This window comes from Eurosta solidaginis, chromosome 5 (genome assembly GCF_040869045.1).
Source record: "Eurosta solidaginis isolate ZX-2024a chromosome 5, ASM4086904v1, whole genome shotgun sequence".
NCBI lineage: Eukaryota > Metazoa > Arthropoda > Insecta > Diptera > Tephritidae > Eurosta > Eurosta solidaginis.
The window spans coordinates 81,964,873-81,988,378 of record NC_090323.1 but is presented as its reverse complement, the minus strand read 5'-3'; the positions used below and the strand labels follow the sequence as shown (position 1 = coordinate 81,988,378).

Here is a 23,506-nt window from a genome sequence, read left to right as displayed (position 1 = left end):
ATAACAGGCTAATTATCATTTATACAGAGCCCCCACGTGTGGTATGTCCTGGATGCGGTATGTCCCCACATGGCAGAAACCATCTCTTCCATTGTTATGTACAAGCTTCGATTCTAACAGCTATGGGTGAATTAGTTGATACTCTTAGGTTCGTTGATTTTCCGTTAGAAGCTTGGACGATACATACATATGTTTGTGCGTTGGGTTGCATGATCGATTTTACCTGAAGCTATAAAATGGTATTTGTTCATGAAGTTTTCAGTTAAACAGCGACAAAAGTACTTTGCAAATTGAAGACGATTGGCGGCAAGTTTGGTAAAGGACCTAAGCGCATAAAAACTATACTTTGGTGTGTAATTTTTGTTTGGAGATTCGCCATGATTTTGGGTCTACTTATTATTTTTGGCATTGGGGAAATATTTTGTGTCAACAATGAGGAGTTATTTAAAGAAATGGGGCGTTTGACACAGCATTGCTTAGATCTCACCTGTACCAATTTACGTGAGTCTCAATGAATTAAGTTATCGATTGGCAATTGTGTAAGCACACATATCTTCAGAAGTATATAATTTCAGATGACTTAAGAGAAGCGGATAAAACAGAAAGTTATTTACGAAAGGATGTTAATTGTTTGCGAATGTGTATCTTCTTACATGCTAAGGAAGTATGTATTAGAAAAAATAAAATTACATTAGGCATTTTCTCAGCATACATTTATTCAAGATTTACCAGATTGTCCTTCGCAGACGGAATTTATCGAATACTCCGAAAATCGCGATTTAAGGAAATTGTTTGCAATAGATGTATGTGTATGAAAACAACATATATGGGGTACATTTCCCAAGTGAACTATATATCCGATTCTACCGTTCCATAATATTATAACGCTGATTCCACGAAAGTTCAGCCATCATCATAATAACAGATTTCCCTGTTATCGTGTTTTTCTTTAATTTTATCAAGAAAAAAAAAAAAAATACATATTATTTTTTATTTCGCAGAAAAATATTTTTCCCCCTTTTCTCAATTTTTTCGAAATTATGAATCTCGTACTCAAGTACATGACTACACCAGTTTCTAGTACAAATAACTAAAAAACTGTTGACCGCTTAAAAATGTTTGTTTAACATAAAGTTTATTTTCTAGCACAATTGTTGAAATCTTTGTAAAGCTCGTACAGCTGATCATTAAATCTTCTTCGATGCTCACCGTCGGCAACGCAGAGTTGTCCGTAAATATTTCGAAGAACTTTTCTCTCCAACACACCCAAACCAGGCCATATAGCATGACGGGTATGAGAAGTCACCTGTAGAGAGAGAGGACTTTACTTTTCAATTGCCTAACTAGTCCAAAGAAGTATTTATAGGCAAGAGTGATTCTTCGCCAGATTTCAAATCTGATGTTGTTGTTTGCGTGATGCTGGTTCCCAAATAAGCAAAGTCTTTCACAATTTCGAAGTTATGGCTGCCAACATTGGCGTTGTTGCCAAGGCACAAATACGGTGAATCTTTGCTAGATGACAGCAGGTACTTCGTTTTGTCCTCATCCACCATCAAACCCATCTTTTCCGCTTCCTTTTACAGTTTGCAGTAAGCAGATAGATGGTCACCCTATCTGAAACTTCGTTTAGTTTTGAACGGCTCGGAGAGGTTCTTCCCAGTTCTGATTGTGCTGATAGTGGTGCCCAACGTCAACAGGTAATGTGTGTCAATTCCCTTTTCGCGGGAATTTCCAAGATTTGGCGCATAGTGAATTATATAGTCATGGAAGATTTACCAGGTATGAAGCCGCACGCTTGACAGGATCTTTCATGCGATATTCAAACAAACTTTACGTACGCCGCATTAAAGGTTATACAATTTTATTTAAATAACGCGCGCGTTTCAAGTGTCTAAGTTTCCTTGTTAATTTTTATGAATTTGTTTCTGCTATTTTTCATAGCAATGGCGCATATACAGCGATAACTGTAGAAAAAAGATTTATCATCAAATCAAAATTTGATATTTTGTTAAAAATGGAAATTTTAAATTTTCACCCAAAAATTTTTTTATTAATTTTAGCGATAGTTAAAGTAGAGTAAAGATGATAAATATTAATATATACAAAAAATGTTCAGGCATCAGCAGTCGTTCAGTTATTTGCATTTGAAGAAGGCGTAGTCATGAATTTAAGCATGTGATTCTCAGTTTCGAAAAATCGAAACCAAGGGAAACCCCATGACAGAGCTTTGACACTCCCAAATTTAAAAATCTGGATGCGTTGCTTTTACGAAGTAAGGAAAACGGGGAATAATTCAATGCCCTTCAACGAAAATTGTAGTAGAAATGTACCGTTAGTAGTATATTAGTAGTGATAATAAATTTGTAAATTATGTGGGGGAAATAATTCATTTTCTACTAAATATTCCCTGAATCGGTAAAGAGTTACATATGTTGGTTTCGTTATTTTTTCAGAATTTGTTTGAAGAATGCCGTACGTTAGTATTTATTCAAATATATCCTTTCTTAAAATTTGTTTCAAAAACTCACTATCTGAGCATAAGTTTAATGCATTTTGACTTAAAAAGGAGTTAATGAAAAGCATTCTGAAATAAGGCGTTCTTCAACATTATTCTGATATAGGGCGTTTTGTGGGACAAATCCTGAAATGGGAAACTTTTGAAAAATATTTTGAGATTGGCCGATTTCGAATTGGCAGCCGACATGGGTTGATACTCTACTCAGCAGCCGCAATGAGCTGACAAAAAATAAACGAAAACGGCTTGTTATCTTAGAACTTTATATTCTGGCCTTGACTTTGACAGAAGAGTTAAGCTTTTGCGCGGTCCTGCTACATAGTGCGTATTTACCTTTTTATTCTGAAATTTCGGAAAGCTCTCTTTCGTTGAAGTATTCATTGAAGTTTTCCGGATAAACCGTTAATTTAGAATATTCGGAACACGTTAGTTTCATACTACCTCACGAGGTCCGAATATTCTAAATAAGTATATACATAATGTTGCAAATATAAAACAATTCCACAAATTCTTAAATGCATACGAATATTCCGAACATATGGAATGAATAAGTTAACATGCTCAATGAGTACATTTCGTTTTGGCATCTCCATTATTTACTAATGAAAATTATACGCGAATCCATTTACTAGTCGAGTTCTTAATGTTGAATTTTAAATTGGTTAAGGTTTCGTGTGTTCATAGGTTTACGAAAGTGCACGATTACTTGGTGTCAGTACTTTTCATAAAATTACCTATGTCCAGCCACATTAATAGATCTGGATATTTAATAAATTCATCATAAAATTATAAAAATTTTTCTAAGGAATTATGCTGCTCAGTACTTATCGGGTACAAACTGTGTGGGTTATCATCAAAAGGTTGAACTATCGTATTTTAAAGTCAAAATGTCTCCAAAGCTATTACGTGGACCTCAAATTGTTCACAATTTTAATCATTATTTATTCAAATTTTTTTTTTTTTTTAAATTTTTCTCAAAAAATAGGTCAACTAACTTAATGCAAAAGTGGTCTTAGCTACTTCCAAATGAAATGAGCGTTCTTATGATATATCATAAGTCTACTGAGTCACAAATTTCGGCCACGCTTCAAAAAAATAACCCTTATCGATCCAACACCGGCTACGTCATTCACAGTATTCAGTGTTCTGCGAGAGAAGACTTTGTCCGATTTTCAAAAAAAAAAACAAAAAACCCTTAGCCGATCCAATACAGGCTACGCTATCCACAATCCGATGTAAATGAATCAACTCATACGACTCCATCGCTTTTTTTGTCTAAAATTAGTAAAGTTGCAACGTTTGATATAAGGATATAGACTGAAAGAAATGTGCTAGTAAAATCAACAAATCGCTTCTGTTGTTCTTGACTTAACGGAGATTCGCTGAAATTGATCGAATTATGGTTAATTCGACCGACTCTTTGTCAAGCGAACAAATTAGTTTAGTCATTTCAACAGAAGAAATTGTTGCTCTTAAGTTAACAAAATTTTGTAAAATTGACAGATTCCTAATCAATCTAACTGATTTTCCTGTTAACACAACTGATCTTACAGGTAATTTCAACGGCGATCAACTGTCAATACATGAGCAAATTTCACGCTCACTGTGCTCTCAACTTTTTACTTATGACGGTGGTGCCACTTGTTAAAAATAAAAAACACCAAAATAAGAAAACCATCAAATCGAAAAAAAACAACAAACAACTAGTTTTTCAGTTATCAATACAAGACGAAAAAACCCTTTTTTTGAAATTACTGTGCAAAAAATTATGAGATACCAGGACACCTATCTATCGGGTACAATTTTGCAACTTCTCGTCCAAGCGAAATGCAAAATTGCGCCCTCTTGTTGCAAAAGTTTTGCTTGAACCAACAGGATTTTCCCAAAGTTAGTAACAGTTGATGTTTCCGACAAAATAAAAGTTTGAGTTGTTTTGGAATCGTTTCAACTTAAAGTGTTGCGAAAATTAAACTTGCCGAACTACATGTAACTGCATGTGTGGCAACTACATGCGAGAGAAGAAATTGAGAATGAGCTGAGCTGCAACTGAAAGAATTGAGAATCAGTTTTGTGACTACTATTTTCATTTTTATATTCATATGTATGTATATGTAGCAAGCAGGCGTATTCATGTATTAACATATTTACGTATTTATATAGCGGCCGCCGTGGTGTGATTGTAGCGTGCTCCGCCTACCACGCTGAAGACCCTGGGTTCACACCCCGGGCAAAGCAACATCAGAATTTTAGAAACAAGCTTCTTCAATTAGAAGAAAATTTTCTTAGCGGGGTCGCCCCTCGGCAGTGTTCGGCAAGCACTCCAAGTATATTTCTGCCATGAAATGCTCTCAGTAAAAACTCATATGCCCTGCAGATATCGTTCGGAGTCGGTATAATACAAGTAGGTCCCGTCCCGGCCAATTTGTAAGAAAAATTAAAAACGAGCACGACGCAAATTGGAAGAGAAGTTCGGCCTAAAATCCCTTCGAAGGTTATCGCGCCTTACATTTATTTACATATTTATATGGCAACATAGGTACTTTTATACAAAGCTGTCGCAACAACTTTGTTTATTTGACTACTAAAACGGTCAATTACGAATCAACGATTTGTGCGCAGTTGATTCAAAATCCTGTTGCAATGGATAAAAATTGACAGAAATTTCGGTTGAATTGGCCCGTATTTCGGTTGATTTTACCAGTCTTTTTCTTTCAGTTTATACATATATTAAATCAAAGCTAATAAAATAATCTATAACATTGCAAGCAAAAACACGCTGTTTTTATAGAAGTTTTTATTTTAAATATTTTCTAAATTGTTAGATTTATTGAGCTAAAAGGCTCCAAGATGAATAAAACTTATTTTTTTGTTTATATTCATTTATAATTTATTTGGTCAATATTTCAACTTCAGTCTGAAGTCATCATCAGGACTGGGGACAAAAAAAAAACAATAATAATAATTAATTTAATATATACTTATACACAGGACACTACCCTGACTTTGAATACGTAGCCATTCTAGAGAATGAAAAACATTATAATAAACGATTCACTTTAGAAATGCTACATATTTTGAACACCCCTAATGAACAAAGAACTTTAAAATCGACACAGAAAATTGTGCACAAGCCTATAGGAATTTGGTTTTGAAACAACAACATCATAAGGCGGTCATTTGATAGCAGCACAACAATCCAAAGAGGGGAACATGCACACACACATAATTGTTAAACTAAGTCATGTTGTTATGTATGTTGTTATTGTATTTTTTGTTTATACTTGCATTTTTACCTTATTTGTTATTTTTCTGTGATTCCTCCAATCAGTCGATCATACATATCCATATGTGTAAGTGGTGACTTTGTTTTGAATATGTACTTAAGTATATATTAACTTAATTATTATTATTGTTTTGTTTTGTCCCCAGTCCTGATGATGACTTCAGATTGAAGTTGAAATATCGACCAAATAAATTATAAATGAATATAAACAAAAAAATAAGTTTTATTCATCTTGAAGCCTTTTGGCTCAATAAATCTAGCAATTTACAATATTCAAGGCTATTAACTTTTATTAAAAATTAAATATTTTCTATTTAAACAAATTTTGTATTTACCATTTGACATGGAACATAGCTATTATTTGCACAAAAAAAAATTATACAATTGAACGCACCGTAAACAACACTAGTGATCCTTCCATAAATTTGTTTGTTTTGACATACTGTGTATGTATTTTGCACTTACATATACCTAAAAAAATTTAAAAGTTAAAAAGACTTCCGTTCCATTATATTACAAACATCATTGATAAGGGGAAAAAACTTAATTTTTAAAATATTTGAAGTTTTCATGTTTAAAATTTTTTTTCGACCCTCAATAATGAGCATTGAAATGTTCAAGCCGTTATATCTTGACCATAGTACAAGTTTACAAGTATGATATGTATGAGAAGGAAACAATTCCTTTCTCTTTCTAACACACTGCATTTTGACACTTCGGTCAGTGTCAAACTATTGTGGAACTCAGTGGAACCTGCGTGGAACATGCGTTTGACACTGAACGAAGTGTCAAAATTACCGGGGTTGCTGTCGTGGAAAACGACACAGGGAAACAAAAAACCGAGAGGAATATCACATATGGGTTGCTGTGATGGTAAATTTTTTTGAACGAATTTAGTATGCAAATGTAGTGCACATATATGGGTCCTGCAGAAAATTATAAGGCTTCGATTGGACGCGTAGTTATTCCAATATTAAGAATACAAACACGGGTGCTAAGTTTTTCTACCCGCTCAAAAGTTCTCCGCGAAAAACAGTTTGAAACCGAGGTCGACTGCAGTAAACCGTCCCAAAAATGTGGAAAGAGAAATGAAAAGACGCGTTTTGTCCTGTAATCAATAGTCCAAAGGCGAAAAGGTATTCGAATTATTGGAAGCGAGGCAAAAACGCGTCTATTAATACCTCCCCCGACGGTTTTGGTCGCGTTTTAGCAATCGTCCCCGGTAATAAAGTATCACAATTTGTTAATTAAAATTATCCAAAACATATGGATTTTAAAGAGAGATGTAATTAAGTGCTCGTTTGAAAGTAAATAACGATATTTCTTTGTAATTTTACGATACAGATTTTACGCAGTTTTCGTTAGCAGGAACTACACTTTTCTTGGACCTAAGAAGTACAACAGTGCCAAATAGCATCCACAAAAAAAAAAAAACGAACAAGAACAATCATTTTATCAGGTAAGCGTGGCTGTGTATGTGCGTGCTGCTACATATCCTACTTGTAGACCTTTACTATGATCTTGACAGCCTGTTGTTAATACTTAAGTCTTTGTTTTTTACAACGTTTCATCGAAATTGCAGATACAAAAAATTTTGTGTGGTACACCATATTTGCTTTAAATTACTAATTTTGTTCATACGAACGTACTTTTCTTTTTAAAAAATTATTTTAATGCGTTTTATGTTCTTGAAAATGATTTTAAAGTGTATTTCCTTGTTATAAAAACATACATTTCTTTCTCAAAGTATTGATAATACGTCGTTGTTTGTAAAAAAAATATTGCAATGCTGACGCCCAAAGCAAAAGGGCAGTAAAGCGTATACAGCGGAAAAAATTGAATTTTGTATGGAAAATTTAGGATTTTTCAAGTAAACAAGAAATTTAGACTTGGTGCGTGTTCGCCAAAATTGCTACAGACAAAAACCTAAATTACTGGAAATTGTCGGCAAGGCAGTGAAAAATAGAAAATTTAGAATTTAGAAGAATATACTTTCACTCTAAATTTAAATGTCAAATTTCAAAAACAAATAACCGGGTGCGTGTACTTATGTACGCGATCTACGAGTATATGATTAAATATCTTTATTTATGATTAAAATATTACGACAAAAGTTTGTGCTTTATTGAAACAAAATCTTACAACTAAAATTACAAATGTTATTTCAATAATGAAACAACGCTGTCATCACCGAAAAACTCACCAGTGTCTGTGGAGAAATTTGAAAGGTAGTTTTCTTCGCTTTCACGGTTGCCACTTTGATCCATTTGGACCAAAAATGGGCCCTTTCAACCCCATTTGGTCCGCTGGTCCCTTTTCTTCATTTTTGGTCCTTTTTAGGCAGTAGCCACGATTGGTACTTTTCTTTCTTTTTCACACAGGTAAAATTTCACAATATTGCCCAAAAATTTGCCACACTTTCGTTAGCCCCCATATAATTTTGAATTTACTTCAATGGAACTCTCACCATAAAAAATTGCTCAGTCAATAAAATGTACCAGAACAATAATAGTATAATTTATGTCAGGCATTAAAAAGAAAAGTGTTGGTAAACACATTGCCGTTAATTGTTGATAAAATAATCGACTAATCTAAAAAAAAAAAAACTCTTCTTTTATAATAATATTAATAACGGCTAGATATTTCGATGGGTTATACAACACTATGTATAATATATGAAAATAAAAATTGCTTCTCGGCTAGCATAGCTTATATATATAAAATTTACCAGAACAATAATAGTATAATTTATGCCAGGCATTAAAAATAAAAGTGTTGGTAAACACATTGTCGTTAATTGTTGATAAAATAACCGACTAATCTAAAAAAAAAAAAACTCTTCTTTTATAATAATATTAATAACGGCTAGATATTTCGATGGGTTATACAACACTATGTATAATATATGAAAATAAAAATTGCTTCTCGCCTAGCGTAGCCGTGAGCCTAACACCTTCAAAACTTATACAAAGAAATTCTATGCATTACTTCTGGTTTGGCACGTTGATATTTAAATCTTTCTCACCCAGCTCAATGAGTTCAAGGAGTTCCAGGACTATTGTGGTGTTAAGCCACGCAAGGTAATTGAAAACTAATAGCGTTTTCTTTCCTGGCTAAAGTGTTACGCTTTTTGTACGCCGCGCAAGGGTTGTTGTTCTATTCTAAAAAACAGGCAACGCCTTTACGGGGTATTTCGTTCTTTTGTGAAACTCTCAATTCGCTCTTAAGTTCCACATATACCCTGGTTATCATTGTAAATTTTGCCAAGTAGCGCAATTAACAGCTGATCGATGAAATTCGCACATTCACACAGTTCTCTACTCAATTTCAAAAAAAAATTTAGATTATTTAGCTTAAATTTTAAAGTGAGATAAACCTTACCAATTGATGTATAAATAGAATATATAAGGCGTATTTGTTGTTACTAAAAGAAGCTTTTTATTTATATTAAAGTTTTTAACATTTTTTTCAACTTTAATTTAACAATTTCATGCGTTTTTAAAGCATTTTCGTGCATTGAAATACCACCATGTGCATATACGTTTTGACATTATATTTCATACTCGTTCGTGTTTGCCAACCTCATTGTTTCTAAATTCGTAAACAAGGACTGCAGTTATTCGGTGGGATTTTTAGAAAAAATTTATTATTTTTGTGAAATTTTACACTTACTCTGTGGTATTGTGGTGGTCAAAAAGGTTTTATGCAAAAATACTTTGGCTTACAACACGACAATGTATTTCTTAATGTCGAAGTACTTATATGTGTATATATTTGATGTGGATCTTGCATTTGAGAATACGGTTGCCATCTCAGTCCATTTGGACAAAAAATGGCCCTTTTCAACCCCATATGGTCCGCTGGTCCCTTTTTCTCAATTTTGGTTCTTGTTCGGCACGGATTTGGTACTTTTATTTCTTTTTCACTGAAACAAAAATTCAAAATACTGCTAATAAAATTTTCGGCAAATCCATTACTCACACATAATTTTCAATTTACTTCTGTAAACCCATTATGTACATGTAGCTTAAGTTATTAGAAGTTAAGCAACCTTATTATAAATATTGTAAAACTATCGATATGAAAATAGAGGGCAACCCTGAAAATAAATATGGTGGCCTGCACTTCTGGTAAATCTAAAGAAAAGAAAAGTTGTGTTTCAACTAAATCATTAAACATCGTATAAAATAATTAAAATACCTAACCAATTTACACTTCAATGAAATTCTTACCACGAAAATTGCTCTATTTATAAAATGAAGCAGAACAATGACATTTCATTTAGGCAAGACATTAAAAAGGGAAGTGTTGAGTGTTCGGACCAACACATTCTCATTAATTTTTGATGAAACAACGGACTTATCAGAAAAAAATCTTGTTTTAGTGGTTAGATATTTTGATCGGTATTCAGTTATTACACAGTTGAAACTTTTAAGACGCTTTATTTTTAGTCCGAGCTTCAACTCACACTTACTGGTTCTAGGCTCTGGTATGAAGTTTAAACTGTTAGGGAAAAAGTAAACATCTATAAAAACAGCATTAACACCACTGCTTAGTTTTATTTACGATTTACTGAGTTTGCCACAACGCAAACTTTTTAACCGTTCTTTAATAAAACCTAACTTTATTCCATTGCAATCATGTAAAACTAGGTTCACAACGTTCGGTTGGTGAAAAACGTAGACTAATCCTAGAAATGTGAACATAAATACCTAAAAGTGCATTTTATTTTTGTTTGTACAGTTTGAATTAAAACCAAGTTTCTACTTTATTAAAATGTTATATATTAAACCATTGAAACATCCCAATTGTTTGTATACCAATAAAAAACCAAAAATTTGGTCCTTTTTTGAGATCTGGTATTTTTTTCGATGCATTTTGGTCCTAAATGAAAACATGGTGTGGCAACCGTGTTTGAGAACGCATGTGAAAAGGTTGCATTTTTCAGAACTAATTTTTTTTTTAAATAATGAAATAGTATGGAAGCGACAGCCATAGTAGTAGATATGTATGTGAATATTAGCAAAGTTTAAAAAACCAAGCATTTTTTCTTTGAAAATAATCTACAGCATAAGAAATCTTGAGGCGTAGAAAATCGTAGCCGCATTCCATATTTTGTATAGTGTGCATCTTGCTTAAGTTTAGCTTTTTACGAGATCTAACATTTTTAACTAATAATGATAAATAACACGTGAAACAACTAAGCTTAAGGTGACTTTTGAGTCGTTTTGGCACTTGCGTTGCGTCTACATCTGACTCTGAACACACGCGCTTTAATTGCTTCAATCTATAAGCAATGCACCGCCAACGTCAAGACAAAATACAAATAATTAAAAACTTAGGGTTCTTCTTGAAGTTTCCTGGATTTCTTGAAAAATATAAGAATTTCTATCGACGTTCAACTAAATAAAAAACATAATTTTGTATTCATGTCGATTTCGTGATCGATCAGGAGAGACGGTGGAACATATCCTCCTAGAACGCGACGCAATCTGATGAGGGCACAATAGATTACCGGTCGCAGTGCAATCCCCAATAAATTTGTGCTGCAGCTGTATGGAGGATGATGAGGTGGAATCACCAAATCACTTTATGCTTGATTGCTCAGATTTTGCCAGAACTATGCAAAAGTATTTCGGTCGCGACTCACTTGGATCTCCCGAAGAGCTATCCAAGGTTGAGATCGGGATCATTCGGAACTTTACCGTTGCTACCCAACGATTCTCTAAGTAGTTATGTCTACGTCATTGTTATTTTAGTTTATTATATGTGGTATCACAACGGACCTTCATGTTGTCCAAGTGAGCTTCCCCTATCAGGGAAGCTACCACCCAACCTAACCTAACAGGGGAACTTATAACGTCCGTTATTTTAAAGTAACCCTTATTTGACGAATCACTGAACGATTTCTTTCAAATAAGAAACATGATTAATGCTTACATTAATACGTGTTCCATTTATTTTCATTGAGGAATAAGTTCGTAAAAATAAAAAGCACCTTTTTATAAAGTGCATGTGAAGCTCCATAGATAAAATGAGTAATAGAAGAAACATTGGTTTATATATTACATTTTTAAAATGAAAATCTCCTGCTAAAAAAGTAACAGATTTAACATTGGTTTGTATATTACATTTTTAAAATGAAAATCTCCTGCTAAAAAAGGAGCAAAACCTAACTACATTTTTTCATTTTCGTACTTAACTACACTCCATTTTGTGATTCAGGATTTCGGGCAAATTTTGAAAAAACTCCGAACATCTATTCCTTCATTATATGACATTCGACTGTCTAGTCCACTGCCTTCCACACTATTCGCAACATAAGCTCTATTTAAGCTGCCAAACTATATAGTAAACAATGCTGTTAATATGAGTGCCCAGATTGCGCATTCACGAGTTCAAAATTGCTACGTTCTGTGCATATACGTCACAGTTGACTGTTTGAGCGAATGAAAGAGAGAAAAACAAGAGCTAAAGGAAAATGACGTAAGAATTGCCCATAAAAAAGAGTGATCTAATGTTTACATGCGCACTGCGCAATCTTCTTGTGTGATTTGTGATATGAGTGAATATGGTGAGTTGCAATGTTCTTTGTATGCACTTGTATGTTGACAATTTTCTGGGGTAGGAGTAATTCTATTAAGGCCTTACCATTTACTTAGGCAAGAATTTATTTCAGAAAAGAAAACGCCATAAGTATCTTGGCACAAGAAATACTTCAACTCGAAGACAGAAGGAAGTAAATGCAAACGAGATTTGATTTCGGAAGAAATGTTTTGTATTGGGATCAAAACTCACACTTACTGAATCTAGGCTCTGATATGAAGTTTACACGTCAAGCGAAAAAGTAAACATCTATAAAAATAGTACTAACAAAATCGCCTGGTTTCATTTATGATTTACTGAGTTTTCCACATACATGGTTCGGCAACACCAGAACGCAAATTTGGAACATTTTCTTACTAAAACCTAACTGCAATATACATTTTATTTCATTGCAATCAACAACATAATGCTAGAACCAAGAGCTTTGTGACCAAAACTAAGTTCACAACGTTTGGTTGGTGGAAGACAGACACTTTCTATGTCAAAATATAGAACCATTTTTGGTTCCATGCACATATATTTGTTTGTTCAGCTTGAATTAAAGGAAAGTCTTCACTATATTTAGTAAGATTTTATACGGAATTATCCAAAAATTTTGTATTTTATACTAATAAAATAAAACACAAATTTGGTCCTTTTTTCGATGAATTTTGGTGCCAAATGAACACATGGTGTGGCAACCGTTTTCGCTTTACCGAAAATTGCCGTCTTTCAGTGAGCTTTACAGCTCAGACTCACGCTCAATTCTCACGGGAATGCTCTAGTGTTGGGAACTATCGAATGAATTCAACTATCGATAGTTAGTTACTGAATGATTTTAACTATCGAACGAATTTTTTCATTCATTCATTCATTCATTTGATTTGTTCTTTAGCTTGCCAGAAGCTGTTTTAGTTACCCCTCGGGGTAGCTAAAGAACAAACCTATATAAGACAAAAAACGTCGTGTTCCAATGAAACGTGATCCAGATACGGCTAGAGATTTAACATGCCAATGCGACAACAATGTGAACCATATGGATCAATTTGTTGTTGCATTTGTATGTTAAATTTCTATCCGTATTTGGATCACGCTACATTGGAACGTAACAAAAACGTTAAATATGACTAAAATGGTGTAAATTGTGTTTGAAGTAAATAATGAAAATATTCAATTTAAATGCCTTTGTTACATGTTATGCAAAGCACATGAATGATATGCAAATGACCTTGGTCCGCAACCCACAGAGTTTTTTGATCTCCCCAAAACCTGTGGGGAGATTTTATGCCTCTACAACAACAACAACAACAGGAAAGAAGGTTACTTAAAATGGATTTTTATCTGTATTATTCAAATATGTTTCAGAGGCATTATTGATTGCCTTAACTTATACCAGGCATGCTTAACCAACGAAACGATATCATTTCGTTACGATAATCAACGTTAATAAACGAAACGAAGTCATTTCGTTTCGTTTATTAACGTTAAGATCGTCAAATTAACGAAATGATTTCGTTTCGTTTTCTGCCATATCAAAACGAAATCAAATCGTTTATGTTGATTATTAATTTCAAACTATGCTGGCAAAGCTGATTGATGGCGGAGTCATTAAAGGTGAAAGCATTATCCAAGCTGATTGCAACTTTTCTCATGAATTTTGACAGTACGAACATTTCTCAGAGTATTTTTGACATTACCACCAACGAATTACACAAACAAATTACATAGAGTTTGTGTGTGTATGTGCGCTCGTTGTTGCCACCTTACGGCTTCACCATGGCTATAGCATTGCCAGCACAATTCAAACATAAAGTATCACGTTTTCGTTAATGTTTTTAACGTTAACGAAAGCTCTTCGTTTCGGTTAAAAACGAGATACAATTTATCTTGATAATTTCTTTATCGATAATATTTCGAAGTGTTTCAACGGAAACGGTGGAAATTTTTTGATAAACGATTAGCTTAACGTTAAGGTGCATCCCTGACTTATACATAAGCTACTGTTTTTTTTTTCAAAATTCAGGTCACATTTAATTAATATAAAAATTGCACATTAAATTTCACTTATAAAAGAAACATAAAACAAATATTTCAAGCACTTAAATACTAAAAGTCGCTATAGTTGTTCTAGCCAAAATCGGATAGTGCATGAGGGTCTATATTAAATTTCGCCGCAGAGATGGCAACTGATTGTGTTATTAAACCCCTAAAAAAATTGATTGTAAAGTAAATAATACAAGTATGTACATCGAGTTGACATGAAAAATACCTTCAATGTTTAAATTGCTGTTCAAAAATATTATCATATCTAGTTTATCTCCTTTAAGTCGGTTTCTCCTGTCGTTAATTATTTGCCCTGCTTTCGAGAAAACTCGTTCTGACGGAACCGATGTTGCGGGTATACATAAATATTTTTTCGAAAGCATATATAGTTCCGGAAATGTTGACTGGCTACGATTCCAATAGTCTAGGGGATTATTTGAGCGATCAACAAAATTTTGCCTTAGATATTGCTCCAACTGAATATTTGCATTCACATTGGGCGCGTTTTGACAAATTGTTTTTGCTTCAGCAACTTTTTCATCGAGAAGGTCCCAGAGAGATACTTCGCTTTTATCGACCGATACTTCTCTTGGGGTGTTGGTAGAAGCACTTGTGTTTTGTTGCCGTATTAGGGAAGTTACTTCTTCCACTAGCCATTTTGCTGTATTATTTGCATTAATTTCATTACCGAACGCAATTTTTTTAAACCTGGGATCTAGGAATGTTGATTTGGCGCACATTTTGTCAGACTCCAACTGCCCTAATCGTCTCCAAACCACCTCTAACAATCTGCTCTTCAAACTTTCTCCCTCTACAGTTTTCATTTTGCGATTTCGTACTGCTTATTGAAGACCTCTGATTAGGGGCACTACCAGTGACATAGTGGGATAATTTTCTCCTGACAATTCGATTGTCATGGCCTCTACGGGCTTGAAAAGATTAGTGTAGTCCAACAATGTTTCCCATTCTGATGAATTGAGGAAATCAGGAGCATTTGGTAAAGAAGTTATTATGGCAGAGAGTGGTTCTTTTACCAAGCATATGCGCTCCATCATTATAAGGGTGGAATTCCACCGGGTAGGGACATCTTGTTTTAACCTCAGTTCAGTAACGCCCATTTGCTTTTGCATATTTTTTAATTTTTCCGTCGCTTGATAACTATGGTTAAAGTAAGTGACTATGGCACGACACTTGTTTATGAACACAGTAACTTGTGGAACAGCTTTGATGGCATCAATTACACATACATTTAATGTATGCGCTACACATGGGTGGTGGTGCTTCTGTAGCATTTCAATTATACCCTTTTTAATATTAGCTCCGTTATCACTTACTACAGTAACTATTTTGTCAAAAACGGACCACTCATCAAATATTAACTTCAATTCTGTAGCTATATTTTGGGAGGTATGATTTCCTAAAATTTCCTTTGTTGATAAAACTGCAGAAATCATTTTGTTATCCCGAACGAAATGACTAGTAACTGACAAAAAAGATTTTTGACTATCAGAAGTCCACATATCAGTTGTAACTGAAATATGTGTTACAATGTTGAGCAAGTCATGCAGTTTCTTTCTTACTTCATTGTATTTAAAAGGTAGCATTGTATTTGATAAAACTTTTCTGTTTGGCAAGGAATATAATGGCTGAAGCTTTTTTGTATATTCTACAAATCCTACATTGTCAACGATGGAAAGCGGCTGCAAGTCTTTTGTAATCATCTTTAAAAGAGATTCATCAATATTATTTTTTTCTTGCTCTGAGAGCTCAGAACGTGTGCTGGTAACAAATAATTTTGTTTGAACAGTCCTTCTCAAACATCCACTATTGGAAATGTCTTCGGTAGGTACTGTTAACGAACTGCGCGCTGCACTCCCTGCAGTAGTTGACGAAAGAGAAGTGGAACTACGTTCCTCTTCTGAAATTACTGGCGCTATTTCTCCTGAAGTTGGATTCCTATGTTCTGAGGAAGACGGATGCTTACGGCGTAGATGGTCATTTAAATTTGATGTGTTGCCCGGAAATTTAAAAATTCTTTTGCATATATGGCATTTAACTTCATTGCCATTTTTGGTAAAAAACTCCCAAACGGAAGATCTCTTCAATCCAGGCCGCATTATAAATATCTACACAAATTAAATCGTTAAAATCACTTCCTCAGTTAAAAATATTTAATAATTACCACGCTTAAAACGTTTGTCGATTAGGTTGACGTATGCTAAATTTATTTTAATATCTTTTTAACACTGATATATGCACCGCAAAAATTTAAATAGAACGAACGATTCGAAGAAATAGTAATGAGCGAATCATTCACACCAAAAACTAGTAGTTCGATAAAATAGTAATGAACGAATCGTTCATACCAGGGATGCACCTTAACGTTAAGCTAATCGTTTATCAAAAAATTTCCACCGTTTCCGTTGAAACACTTCGAAATATTATCGATAAAGAAATTATCAAGATAAATTGTATCTCGTTTTTAACCGAAACGAAAAGCTTTCGTTAACGTTAAAAACGTTAACAAAAACGTGATACTTTATGTTTGAATTGTGCTGGCAATGCTATAGCCATGGTGAAGCCGTAAGGTGGCAACAACGAGCGCACATACACACACAAACTCTATGTAATTTGTTTGTGTAATTCGTTGGTGGTAATGTCAAAAATACTCTGAGAAATGTTTGTACTGTCAAAATTCATGAGAAAAGTTGCAATCAGCTTGGCTAATGCTTTCACCTTTAATGACTCCGCCATCAATCAGCTTTGCCAGCATAGTTTGAAATTAATAATCAACATAAACGATTTGATTTCGTTTGGATATGGCAGAAAACGAAACGAAATCATTTCGTTAATTTGACGATCTTAACGTTAATAAACGAAACGAAATGACTTCGTTTCGTTTATTAACGTTGATTATCGTAACGAAATGATATCGTTTCGTTGGTTAAGCATGCCTGGTTCATACATAAAACTAGTAACTCGAAAAAATAGTAGTGAACGAATCATTCATTCCTAAAACTAGTAATTCGAAAAAATAGTAATGAACGAATTTCAAATGACTATCGAATGAATGAAAATTAGTGAACTATCGAATAACTCGATAGTTTTCATTCGATAGTTCCCAACACTAGAATGCTCAGGATCATTGAGCGACTTGAGAAGCAGATGTCGTGAAATGTGATAGGCAGATGTCGCCGCTGTTTTTCATTTAACTCATATTGCGAAAGGCTAAGAATGTCGCTCCATCATAAAATTGATCTTGAGGCCGTTCACTCAACTTTCAATTCAATATATATGTACTAAACTAAGAGCAAAAGCGTCATCGGTGTATAATTATTCATTAATATAAAATATATTTCTTTCGCGAGCCTGTGCGAACTGGTAACCAATAGGGTCTACACACGGTGCGTCTGGCTGGCTCGGCCACAAAATTAAACTCAGTTGATTTTCATTAGTTAGCCCGAGTTATGTTTGTGCGACCAATACTAATTTATTTTTACTAACAAATCGAAACTGACTCTTCTAACTCACTGTGCGTATACCCTAAAAAACTTTTTTGACGGGACGTCTGTTAAAATATTAATGTAATAAGAGCTGATTTGATATTTATTCCTAAATCATCGCTGATATTTTACTTTTTCATTCTGCTCTGAGCTCATCATTTGTCCTCTTTGGTTTTATTTTCATACATATGCGTTATCGAAGTCATCCAGTGCCCATCTGCGAGAAAGTTTCGAAAACTACAAACGTAACGTTAAGGCAATTGAAAGGAATGGATGTGTGGGATTCTGAAGACATAGTTATCGTGCAAAATTCAGCTGAAACTGTATTGAATTTACGTCACAAAAAAAAAACTGTTCTTATACCTATGTATATGATACGACTTTATTTCCTCTGTATTTTTTTCTTATATCTTTTGTCGCCCTTCCTCCTAATACTGTTTCAGTACTGGTGTAAGGGTGTAAACTATATTTAAAAAAAAAAACTTACGAAATACAAGAAAAATACAACCAAGTTCATTAAAAACAAACGAGTCAGTTTGTATCATTGTGGTAAGACAAGTATGATAAGTTCTGCATAGACGTCAAAATTAAAAATAGAATGGATTACCTGATTTTTTATTGACTATTGCTTTCTCAATCTGTATCTCTTTCCATCACCCGCTGAAGATAGCCGGCCCTATGCGCCTTCATATTGAACACCTATCAAAACGCTGCAAAAACGCTTGAAAGTAGCCTTATTGAACTGCCTGACAGTTTACGGATAAGATATCACACCCACAATAGGTTTTTCTGACATTCGGCCGTTTTTTCCTTATTTTTTCTGATAAATGAAAATTTTTTTAGTTTGAAAATTTTGTGCATAAAAACAAAACTAAATCAATTTTCTTATTACAAAAGTGAACCATCAGGGACCGAAATAATTTTCCCGTGTTATATGCATTGTTTTTATACTCAGTTGAGCAGAGCTCACAGAGTATATTTACTTTGATTGGATAACGGTTGGTTGTACAGGTATAAAGGAATCGAGATAGATATAGATTTCCATATATCAAAATCATCAGGATCGAAAAAAAATTTGATTGAGCCATGTCCGTCCGTATGTCCGTTAACACGATAACTTGAGTAAATTTTGAGGTATCTTGATGAAATTTGGTATGCAGGTTCCTGAGCACTCATCTCAGATCGCTACTTAAAATGAACAATATTGGACTATAACCACGCCCAGTTTTTCGATATCGAAAATTTCGTAAAACGGAAAAAGTGCGATAATTCATTACCAAAGACGGATAAAGCGATGAAACTTGGTAGGTGAGTTGTTCTGATGACGCAGAATAGAAAATTAGTAAAATTTTGGACAACGGGCGTGGCACCGCCCTTTTTCATTTAATTTGTCTAGGATACTTTTAATGCAATAAGTCGAACAAAAATTTACCAATCCTTGTGAAATTTGGTAGGGGCTTAGATTCTGGGACAATAACTTATTTCTGTGAAAAGGGGCGAAATCGGTTGAAGCCACGCCCAGTTTTATACACAGTCGACCGTCTGTCCTTCCGCTCGGCCGTTAACACGATAACTTGAGCAAAAATCGATATATCTTTACTAAAGTCAGTTCACGTACTTATCTGAACTCACTTTGTATTGGTATAAAAAATGGCCGAAATCCGACTATGACCACGCCCACTTTTTCGATATCGAAAATTACCTAAAATGAAAAAAATGCTATAATTCTATACCAAATACGAAAAAAGGGATGAAACATGGTATTTGGATTGGTTTATTGACGCCAAATATAACTTTAGAAAAAAACTTTGTAAAATGGGCGTGACACCTACCATATTTAGTAGAATGAAATGAAAAAGTTCTGCATGGCGAAATAAAAAACCCTTGAAATCATGGCAGGAATACTGTTCGTGGCATTATATATATAAACGAATTAGCGGTATCCAACAGATGATGTTCTGGGTCACCCTGGTCCACATTTTGGTCGATATCTGGAAAACGCCTTCACATATACAACTACCACCACTCCCTTTTAAAAGCCTCATTAATACCTTTAATTTGATAACCATATCGTACAAACACATTCTAGAGTCACCCCTGGTCCACCTTTATGGCGATATACCGAAAAGGCGTCCACCTATAGAACTAGGCCCCACGCCCTTTTAAAATACTCATTAACACCTTTCATTTGATACCCGTATCGTACAAACATATTCTAGAGTCACCCCTGGTCCACCTTTATGGCGATATCTCGAAAAGGCGACCACCTATACAACTACCACCACTCCCTTTTAAAACCCTCATTAATACCTTTAATTTGATACCGATATCGTACAAACACATTCTAGAGTCACCCCTGGTCCACCTTTATGGAGATATCTCGAAAAGGCGTCCGCCTATAGAACTAAGCCCACGCCCTTTTGAAATACTCATTAGCACCTTTCTTTTGATACCCATATTTTGTCAAACGTATTCTAGATTTACCCCTGGTCCACCTTTATGGCGATATATCGAAAAGGCGTCCACCTGTAGAACTAAGGCCCACTCCCTTTTAAAGTGCTCATTAACCCCTTTCGTTTGATACCCATATCGTACAAACAAATTCTAGGGTCTCCCCTGGTCCACCTTTATGGCGATATCCCGAAACGGCGTCCACCTATGGAACTAAGGATCGCTCCCTTTTAAAAAATCCATTAACACCTTTCATTTGATACCCATATCGTACAAGCAAATTCTAGAGTCACCCCTGGTCCACCTTTATGGCGATATCTCGAAAAGGCGTCCACCTATAGAACTAAGCTCCACGCCCTTTTGAAATACTCATTAGCACCTTTCGTTTGATACCCATATTGTACAAACGCATTCTACAACTACCACCACTCCCTTTTAAAACCATCATTAATACCTTTAATTTGATACCCATATCGTATAAACACATTCTAGATTCACCCACAGTCCACCTTTATGGCGATATCTCGAAAAGGCGTCCACTTATAGAACTAAGGCCTACTCCCTTTTAAAATATTCATTAACACATTTCGTTTGATACCCATAATGTACAAACACATTCTAGAGTCACCCCTGGTCCACCTTTATGGCGATATCTCGAAAAGGCGTCCACCTATAGAACTAAGCTCCACGCCCTTTTGAAATACTCATTAGCACCTTTCGTTTGATACCCATATTGTACAAACGCATTCTAGAGTCACCCCTGGTCCACGTTTATGCCGATATATCGAAAAGGCAACCACCTATACAACTACCACCACTGCCTTTTAAAACCCTCAATAATACCTTTAATTTGATAACGATATCGTACAAACACATTCTAAAGTCGCCCCTGGTCCACCTTTATGGCGATATCTCGAAAAGGCGTCCACCTATAGAACTAAGACCCACGCCCTTTTGAAATACTCATTAACACCTTTCGTTTGATACCCATATTGTACAAACGGATTCTAGAGTCACCCCTGGTCCACATTTATGCCGATATCTCGAAAAGGCGACCACATATACAACAACCACCACTCCCTTTTAAAACCCTCATTAATACCTTTAATTTGATACCGATATCGTACAAACACATTCTAGAGTCACCCCTGGTCCACCTTTATGGCGATATCTCGAAAAGGCGTCCGCCTACAGAACTAAGCCCCACGCTCTTTTGAAATACTCATTAGCACCTTTCGTTTGATACCCATATTGTACAAACGCATTCTAGAGTCACCCCTGGTCCACCTTTATGGCGATATATCGAAAAGGCGTCCACCTGTAGAACTAAGGCCCACTCCCTTTTAAAGTGCTCATTAACCCCTTTCATTTGATACCCATATCGTACAAACAAATTCTAGGGTCTCCCCTGGTCCACCTTTATGGCGATATCCCGAAACGGCGTCCACCTATAGAACTAAGCCCCACGCCATTTTGAAATACTCATTAACACCTTTCGTTTGATACCCATATTGTACAAACGCATTCTAGAGTCACCCTGGTCCACCTTTATGCCGATATCTCGAAAAGGCGACCACCTATACAACTACCACCACTCCCTTTTAAAACCCTCATTAATACCTTTAATTTGATACCCATATCGTACAAACACATTCTAGAGTCACCCATAGTCCACCTTTATGGCGATATCTCGAAAAGGCGTCCACCTATAGAACTAAGGCCCACTCCCTTTTAAAATATTCATTAACACCTTTCGTTTGATACCCATAATGTACAAACACATTCTAGAGTCACCCCTGGTCCACCTTTATGGCGATATCTCGAAAAGGCGTCCACCTATAGAACTAAGCCCCACGCCCTTTTGAAATACTCATTAACACCTTTCGTTTAATACCCATATTGTACTAACGCATTCTAGAGTCACCCCTGGTCCACGTTTATGCCGATATCTCGAAAAGGCGACCACATATACAACTACCACCACTGCCTTTTAAAACCCTCAATAATACCTTTAATTTGATAACGATATCGTACAAACACATTCTAAAGTCACCCCTGGTCCACCTTTATGACGATATCTCGAAAAGGCGTCCACCTATAGAACTAAGCCCCACACCCTTTTAAAATATTCATTAACACCTTTCGTTTGATACCCATATTGTACAAACACATTCTAGAGTAACGCCTGGTCCACCTTTATGGCGATATCTCGAAAAGGCGTCCACCTATAGACCTAAGGCCCACTCCCTTTTAAAATACTCATTAACACCTTTCGTTTGATACCCATATTGTACAAACACATTCTAGAGTAACGCCTGGTCCACCTTTATGGCGATATCTCGAAAAGGCGTCCACCTATAGACCTAAGGCCCACTCCCTTTTAAAATACTCATTAACACCTTTTGTTTGATACCCATATTGTACAAACACATTCTAGAGTAACGCCTGGCCCACCTTTATGGCGATATCTCGAAAAGGCGTCCACCTATAGAAATAAGGCCCACTCCCTTTTAAAGTGCTCATTAACCCCTTTCATTTGATACCCATATCATACAAACAAATTCTAGGGTCTCCCCTGGTCAACCTTTATGGCGATATCCCGAAACGGCGTCCACCTATAGAACTAAGCCCCACGCCATTTTGAAATACTCATTAACACCTTTCGTTTGATACCCATATTGTACAAACGCATTCTAGAGTCACCCCTGGTCCACCTTTATGCCGATATCTCGAAAAGGCGACCACCTATACAACTACCACCACTCCCTTTTAAAACCCTCATTAATACCTTTAATTTGATACCCATATCGTACAAACACATTCTAGGGTCACCCATAGTCCACCTTTATGGCGATATCTCGAAAAGGCGTCCACCTATAGACCTAAGGCCCACACCCTTTTAAAATATTCATTAACACCTTTCGTTTGATACCCATATTGTACAAACACATTCTAGAGTAACGCCTGGTCCACCTTTATGGCGATATCTCGAAAAGGCGTCCACCTATAGAACTAAGGTCCACTCCCTTTTAAAATACTCATTAACACCTTTCGTTTGATACCCATATTGTACAAACGCATTCTAGAGTCACCCCTGGTCCACTTTTATGCCGATATCTCGAAAAG

At 35.3% G+C, this 23,506-nt stretch overlaps 1 protein-coding gene and 1 long non-coding RNA gene across 4 annotated transcripts in view; one reads left to right on the top strand and one right to left on the bottom strand.

Moving 5' to 3' along the window:
* Positions 1–23,506, bottom strand: part of Oct-TyrR (Octopamine-Tyramine receptor) — a 430,474-nt gene that overhangs the window by 172,456 nt on the left and 234,512 nt on the right. The window lies entirely within an intron of this gene.
* Positions 366–711, top strand: LOC137252099 (uncharacterized). Its single transcript, XR_010953450.1, has 2 exons — positions 366–501; positions 560–711. It is a non-coding gene; the product is annotated as an uncharacterized lncRNA (long non-coding RNA).